The sequence below is a fragment of the Lissotriton vulgaris genome, unplaced genomic scaffold, assembly GCF_964263255.1.
Source record: "Lissotriton vulgaris unplaced genomic scaffold, aLisVul1.2 SCAFFOLD_301, whole genome shotgun sequence".
NCBI lineage: Eukaryota > Metazoa > Chordata > Amphibia > Caudata > Salamandridae > Lissotriton > Lissotriton vulgaris.
The window spans coordinates 1417268-1425000 of NW_028244321.1; the positions used below are offsets into that span (position 1 = coordinate 1417268).

Genomic DNA, 7733 nt, shown 5'->3' on the forward strand with positions numbered 1-7733 from the left:
GGTCATACCTGTGCATGCACTTGAAACTTACTTTACCAATAAAAGAAGCAAATAGAGAAATAAAATAAAAGTGCTAGCTGGATTAGGCAAACACACTTCATAAAACTGCATTTTCTTTTCTATTCTCCCCCGTGTTACAAGCTTAACTGCTCCCTGTGTAATTTCTCCTAACCTGCTGTTCCTGGAAGAGAATTTCATCTACAAGCTCTTTCTGTGTTTTTTCCTAGTCTTTTCTTTCCCTTTTCTTAGATTTGTAACTGTTCCTTTACGTGCTCTACTGAGGCGCCATTAATCTCATTTGAGCTCCTTGTACCTGCTGCTGTTTTCTCCACACCTCATACTGTCTTTTCCCTCTTTCTCTCTTTCTCTGCGGTTGGTGGCTACTTTCCAAAGCGTCTGATGCCCCAATGTTCCTTCGTCTTGTTGTCAGACGTGAATTTGAAAAGCAACAAAATTAACAAGCCTTTACCACTCACACATGGCAGAAGTTTATACTTTAATTCAATGAGCTAAGAAAAGTGTGTTGTGGGGCCCCTACGAGCCATGGTGCTTGCTTCATCATAATTTGGCATGCAGTCATTAGCCACAGCTCTGATTATGGGTCACTGAGGTCAGTTTCAATAATTCCTCAAAAACCTAACCATGCAGTCCCCCCTAACTGTGTAGTTATCTTGCTTTACTGCTGTTTGTGTGATTAGCTGGGAGGAGCTCACGGCAGCATCCTCCCAATAAAAGTGTAGATGGACCGTTCCTTAACTCTTTCTTGCTTCACATACAGATGGCTTGAGGAGGTACAGGGGAGATGCAGGTCTAATAAACAGAATAGAATATCTGCGCCAGGTTTGTTTCTCTGCATTGGTGTCCCATCACAGGCCCACCAGTGTATGTGTGATCTTTGACTCCTGCCAGTTCACAAGCAGGCGGCCAGGAAACGGTTTCAGCCTATCAACCACTGAGGAGATAAAGCCTTTGTATAAGGAATGAGGAAGCAATGAACACATTCAGCCTATCACAGGAGTAGCCCTGAGTGTTCCGAATTATAATTTCTTCATGTCACTGTACGTTATTGAGCCCAAGTAGCTCGCCGTGATCGTATAGTGGTTAGTACTCTGCGTTGTGGCCGCAGCAACCTCGGTTCGAATCCGAGTCACGGCATTGTGGTTGGCAATGTCACGGCAGTTGGGTTTTTCCTTTACAGAATTCCCAAATGTACCAGTTGTTTTTGTAAAATGTCTATTAAAAACAGATCCTTTTCAATATTTAAACGATCTAACGACAAATTATTTAAACACACATGATTATAAGATGTAGGTATACTGTACTTACTGACATAAATTATCGTTCTTGAACATATTTGCGGTAAGGGGAGCGGAGCTCTCCCCCAGGCCAATCAGAATGCAGATGAATGCAGTTGCAGTTGAGTGACCTGTGTTGTGGCTGTCTACAGGGAATGCACATATGTAGCTGTCCCGCAGCCCAATCCAGACGTCAATCGAAGACAGGTTTCAATGCAAATAGAGCAGTAAGTGCAGAGAAATGCTCACTCTCTAAAAATGGCATTTATACAATAGTAAGATTAAATCCAACCTCACCAGTAGATAGGATTTATCAATAAATAAATAAAGCTTCTCCTCTCTGATATGGAATTACCCCCCAAAAAGTATAAGGGAATACCCAATGCTAACCTATGAGAGGGGCAGACGTCACAGTAGTGAAAAATGTAATAGACTGTTTGATACTACTAGGACATACAAACTACCACAGTACATGTCTTACCTTTTACTTACATAGCATGATGCCCCTAGGACTACCTAGGGCCTACCTTAGGGGTTACTGATATGTAATAAAATTGGAGTTTAAGGCTTGGCAAGTAGTTTTAAATGCCAAGTCGAAGTGGCAGTACACTGCAGCACAGGCACTGCAGTAGCAGGCTTGAGACAGGTTTGAAATGCTATTTCTTTGGGCGGCACAATCAGTCCCTGGGTATATGGTATACCACTTTACAAGGGGCTTTCAAGTAAATTAAATCTGTCAGTCAGGTATACTCCAATTATACACATGATTAGGGAAGAAGCACGTGCACTTCAGCACTGATTAGTAGCAATAAAGTGATCAGAGTCCTAAGGCCAACAAAAAGATACAGCAAAATGCGGAGGTGAAAAGCAATAAGGTGGGGTTGGGACCACCTTAAGAATGCAAGGTCTAACAAAAACGAACTAAGGATAACATGAGTAAAACATCAGGTTTCTCTACAGCATTTGGTGAGACAAGTGGGCCTTCTTTTATCTTCCATAAATGCAATCCTTCCTGGACCCCTTTATTATATAGCTCTTCCAGGAAAAAATATAAAGCACTTACAAAGGAGCCTCAAATACTCAAAGATGGTAGACTTCTGTAATATGGGCCATATACTAAAAGCAGCACGAAAACAGAGTGCAATAGGGTCCAAAAAACTTGAGTGACCCATGAGAGTATGCATGCAAGCCTATGGTATTCCAAACTAGAGATATACGCATGCAATTTTTGTTTTTACGAGAGAATGTGCCTGCTGAAAAAAACATTATTTTTTAAAAGTGCATTGCAGAATATCAGGAATTTGCTGTGGGACACCTTGAAAACTTGCATACAGATTATGTGCACCTACTTTACAGTCAGTTGTTGTGGCCGAGTGGTTAAGGCGATGGACTAGAAATCCATTGGGGTCTCCCCGCGCAGGTTCGAATCCTGCCGACAACGAGAATCTTTTTAACATCGGCTACAATTTCAGAAGTTAACCTTTAGTATTTCTTCCATGTCAGTTTTATAAATAGGTGGCTTATTTTGGTGTCACTATTGCCATATCACATATTTATTATCGCTCCCCCTTTCATATCTTTGCTATAACTCTCGTCCTTCATTAGCGCTGGTGCAAACGCTTCAAATTATTATACCCTGGCTCTCTCGGTCATACCTGTGCATGCACTTGAAACTTACTTTACCAATAAAAGAAGCAAATAGAGAAATAAAATAAAAGTGCTAGCTGGATTAGGCAAACACACTTCATAAAACTGCATTTTCTTTTCTATTCTCCCCCGTGTTACAAGCTTAACTGCTCCCTGTGTAATTTCTCCTAACCTGCTGTTCCTGGAAGAGAATTTCATCTACAAGCTCTTTCTGTGTTTTTTCCTAGTCTTTTCTTTCCCTTTTCTTAGATTTGTAACTGTTCCTTTACGTGCTCTACGTAGGCGCCATTAATCTCATTTGAGCTCCGTGTACCTGCTGCTGTTTTCTCCACACCTCAGACTGTCTTTTCCCTCTTTCTCTCTTTCTCTGCCGTTGGTGGCTACTTTCCAAAGCGTCTGATGCCCCAATGTTCCTTCATCTTGTTGTCAGACGTGAATTTGAAAAGCAACAAAATTAACAAGCCTTTACCACTCACACATGGCAGAAGTTTATACTTTAATTTAATGAGCTAAGAAAAGTGTGTTGTGGGGCCCCTACGAGCCATGGTGCTTGCTTCATCATAAATAGGCATGCAGTCATTAGCCACAGCTCTGATTATGGGTCACTGAGGTCAGTTTCAATAATTCCTCAAAAACCTAACCATGCAGTCCCCCCTAACTGTGTAGTTATCTTGCTTTACTGCTGTTTGTGTGATTAGCTGGGAGGAGCTCACGGCAGTATCCTCCCAATAAAAGTGTAGATGGACCGTTCCTTAACTCCTTCTTGCTTCACATACAGATGGCTTGAGGAGGTACAGGGGAGATGCAGGTCTAATAAACAGAATAGAATATCTGCGCCAGGTGTGTTTCTCTGCATTGGTGTCCCATCACAGGCCCACCAGTGTATGTGTGATCTTTGACTCCTGCCAGTTCACAAGCAGGCGGCCAGGAAACGGTTTCAGCCTATCAACCACTGAGGAGATAAAGCCTTTTTATAAGGAATGAGGAAGCAATGAACACATTGAGCCTATCACAGGAGTAGCCCTGAATGTTCCGAATTATAATTTCTTCATGTCACTGTACGTTATTGAGCCCAAGTAGCTCGCTGTGATCGTATAGTGGTTAGTACTCTGCGTTGTGGCTGCAGCAGGCTCGGTTCGAATCCGAGTCACGGCATTGTGGTTGGCAATGTCACGGCAGTTGGGTTTTTCCTTTACAGAATTCCCAAATGTACCAGTTGTTTTTGTAAAATGTCTATTAAAACAGATCCTTTTCAATATTTAAACGATCTAACGACAAATTATTTAAACACACATGATTATAAGATGTAGGTATACTGTACTTACTGACATAAATTATCGTTCTTGAACATATTTGCAGTAAGGGGAGCGGAGCTCTCCCCCAGGCCAATCAGAATGCAGATGAATGCAGTTGCAGTTGAGTGACCTGTGTTGTGGCTGTCTACAGGGAATGAACATATGTAGCTGTCTCGCAGCCCAATCCAGACATCAATCGAAGACAGGTTTCAATGCAAATAGAGCATTAAGTGCAGAGAAATGCTCACTCTCTGAAAATGGCATTTATACAATAGTGAGATTAAATTCAACCTCACCAGTAGATAGGATTTATCAATAAATAAATAAAGCTTCTCCTCTCTGATATGGAATTACCCCCCAAAAAGTATAAGGGAATACCCAATGCTAACCTATGAGAGGGGCAGACCTCACAGTAGTGAAAAATGTAATAGACTGTTTGATACTACTAGGACATACAAACTACCACAGCACATGTCTTACCTTTTACTTACATAGCATGATGCCCCTAGGACTACCTAGGGCCTACCTTAGGGGTTACTGATATGTAATAAAATTGGAGTTTAATGCTTGGCAAGTAGTTTTAAATGCCAAGTCGAAGTGGCAGTACACTGCAGCACAGGCACTGCAGTAGCAGGCTTGAGACAGGTTTGAAATGCTATTTCTTTGGGCGGCACAATCAGTCCCTGGGTATATGGTATACCACTTTACAAGGGGCTTTCAAGTAAATTAAATCTGTCAGTCAGGTATACTCCAATTATACACCTGATTAGGGAAGAAGCACGTGCACTTCAGCACTGATTAGTAGCGATAAAGTGATCAGAGTCCTAAGGCCAACAAAAAGATACAGCAAAATGCGGAGGTGAAAAGCAATAAGGTGGGGTTGGGACCACCTTAAGAATGCAAGGTCTAACAAAAACGAACTAAGGATAACATGAGTAAAACATCAGGTTTCTCTACAGCATTTGGTGAGACAAGTGGGCCTTCTTTTATCTTCCATAAATGCAATCCTTCCTGGACCCCTTTATTATATAGCTCCTCCAGGAAAAAATATAAAGCACTTACAAAGGAGCCTCAAATACTCAAAGATGGTAGACTTCTGTAATATGGGCCATATACTAAAAGCAGCACGAAAACAGAGTGCAATAGGGTCCAAAAAACTTGAGTGACCCATGAGAGTATGCATGCAAGCCTATGGTATTCCAAACTAGAGATATACGCATGCAATTTTTGTTTTTACGAGAGAATGTGCCTGCTGAAAAAAACATTATTTTTTAAAAGTGCATTGCAGAATATCAGGAATTTGCTGTGGGACACCTTGAAAACTTGCATACAGATTATGTGCACACACCTTACAGTCAGTTGTTGTGGCCGAGTGGTTAAGGCGATGGACTAGAAATCCATTGGGGTCTCCCCGCGCAGGTTCGAATCCTGCCGACAACGAGAATCTTTTTAACATCGGCTACAATTTCAGAAGTTAACCTTTAGTATTTCTTCCATGTCAGTTTTATAAATAGGTGGCTTATTTTGGTGTCACTATTGCCATATCACATATTTATTATCGCTCCCCCTTTCATATCTTTGCTATAACTCTCGTCCTTCATTAGCGCTGGTGCAAACGCTTCAAATTATTATACCCTGGCTCTCTCGGTCATACCTGTGCATGCACTTGAAACTTACTTTACCAATAAAAGAAGCAAATAGAGAAATAAAATAAAAGTGCTAGCTGGTTTAGGCAAACACACTTCATAAAACTGCATTTTCTTTTCTATTCTCCCCCGTGTTACAAGCTTAACTGCTCCCTGTGTAATTTCTCCTAACCTGCTGTTCCTGGAAGAGAATTTCATCTACAAGCTCTTTCTGTGTTTTTTCCTAGTCTTTTCTTTCCCTTTTCTTAGATTTGTAACTGTTCCTTTACGTGCTCTACTGAGGCGCCATTAATCTCATTTGAGCTCCTTGTACCTGCTGCTGTTTTCTCCACACCTCATACTGTCTTTTCCCTCTTTCTCTCTTTCTCTGCGGTTGGTGGCTACTTTCCAAAGCGTCTGATGCCCCAATGTTCCTTCGTCTTGTTGTCAGACGTGAATTTGAAAAGCAACAAAATTAACAAGCCTTTACCACTCACACATGGCAGAAGTTTATACTTTAATTCAATGAGCGAAGAAAAGTGTGTTGTGGGGCCCCTACGAGCCATGGTGCTTGCTTCATCATAATTAGGCATGCAGTCATTAGCCACAGCTCTGATTATGGGTCACTGAGGTCAGTTTCAATAATTCCTCAAAAACCTAACCATGCAGTCCCCCCTAACTGTGTAGTTATCTTGCTTTACTGCTGTTTGTGTGATTAGCTGGGAGGAGCTCACGGCAGCATCCTCCCAATAAAAGTGTAGATGGACCGTTCCTTAACTCTTTCTTGCTTCACATACAGATGGCTTGAGGAGGTACAGGGGAGATGCAGGTCTAATAAACAGAATAGAATATCTGCGCCAGGTTTGTTTCTCTGCATTGGTGTCCCATCACAAGCCCACAAGTGTATGTGTGATCTTTGACTCCTGCCAGTTCACAAGCAGGCGGCCAGGAAACGGTTTCAGCCTATCAACCACTGAGGAGATAAAGCCTTTGTATAAGGAATGAGGAAGCAATGAACACATTCAGCCTATCACAGGAGTAGCCCTGAGTGTTCCGAATTATAATTTCTTCATGTCACTGTACGTTATTGAGCCCAAGTAGCTCGCCGTGATCGTATAGTGGTTAGTACTCTGCGTTGTGGCCGCAGCAACCTCGGTTCGAATCTGAGTCACGGCATTGTGGTTGGCAATGTCATGGCAGTTGGGTTTTTCCTTTACAGAATTCCCAAATGTACCAGTTGTTTTTGTAAAATGTCTATTAAAAACAGATCCTTTTCAATATTTAAACGATCTAACGACAAATTATTTAAACACACATGATTATAAGATGTAGGTATACTGTACTTACTGACATAAATTATCGTTCTTGAACATATTTGCGGTAAGGGGAGCGGAGCTCTCCCCCAGGCCAATCAGAATGCAGATGAATGCAGTTGCAGTTGAGTGACCTGTGTTGTGGCTGTCTACAGGGAATGCACATATGTAGCTGTCCCGCAGCCCAATCCAGACGTCAATCGAAGACAGGTTTCAATGCAAATAGAGCAGTAAGTGCAGAGAAATGCTCACTCTCTAAAAATGGCATTTATACAATAGTAAGATTAAATCCAACCTCACCAGTAGATAGGATTTATCAATAAATAAATAAAGCTTCTCCTCTCTGATATGGAATTACCCCCCAAAAAGTATAAGGGAATACCCAATGCTAACCTATGAGAGGGGCAGACCTCACAGTAGTGAAAAATGTAATAGACTGTTTGATACTACTAGGACATACAAACTACCACAGTACATGTCTTACCTTTTACTTACATAGCATGATGCCCCTAGGACTACCTAGGGCCTACCTTAGGGGTTACTGATATGTAATAAAAT

At 41.6% G+C, this 7733-nt stretch overlaps 3 non-coding genes across 3 annotated transcripts; all 3 read left to right on the forward strand.

Moving 5' to 3' along the window:
* The first annotated feature begins 1083 nt into the window (after positions 1 to 1083).
* On the forward strand, positions 1084 to 1155 carry TRNAH-GUG (transfer RNA histidin (anticodon GUG)). The gene has a single exon. It is a non-coding gene; the product is annotated as a tRNA-His (tRNA).
* A 1499-nt stretch (positions 1156 to 2654) lies between these two features.
* On the forward strand, positions 2655 to 2736 carry TRNAS-AGA (transfer RNA serine (anticodon AGA)). The gene has a single exon. It is a non-coding gene; the product is annotated as a tRNA-Ser (tRNA).
* Positions 2737 to 5595: 2859 nt separating this feature from the next.
* Positions 5596 to 5677, forward strand: TRNAS-AGA (transfer RNA serine (anticodon AGA)). The gene has a single exon. It is a non-coding gene; the product is annotated as a tRNA-Ser (tRNA).
* Positions 5678 to 7733: the final 2056 nt, after the last annotated feature.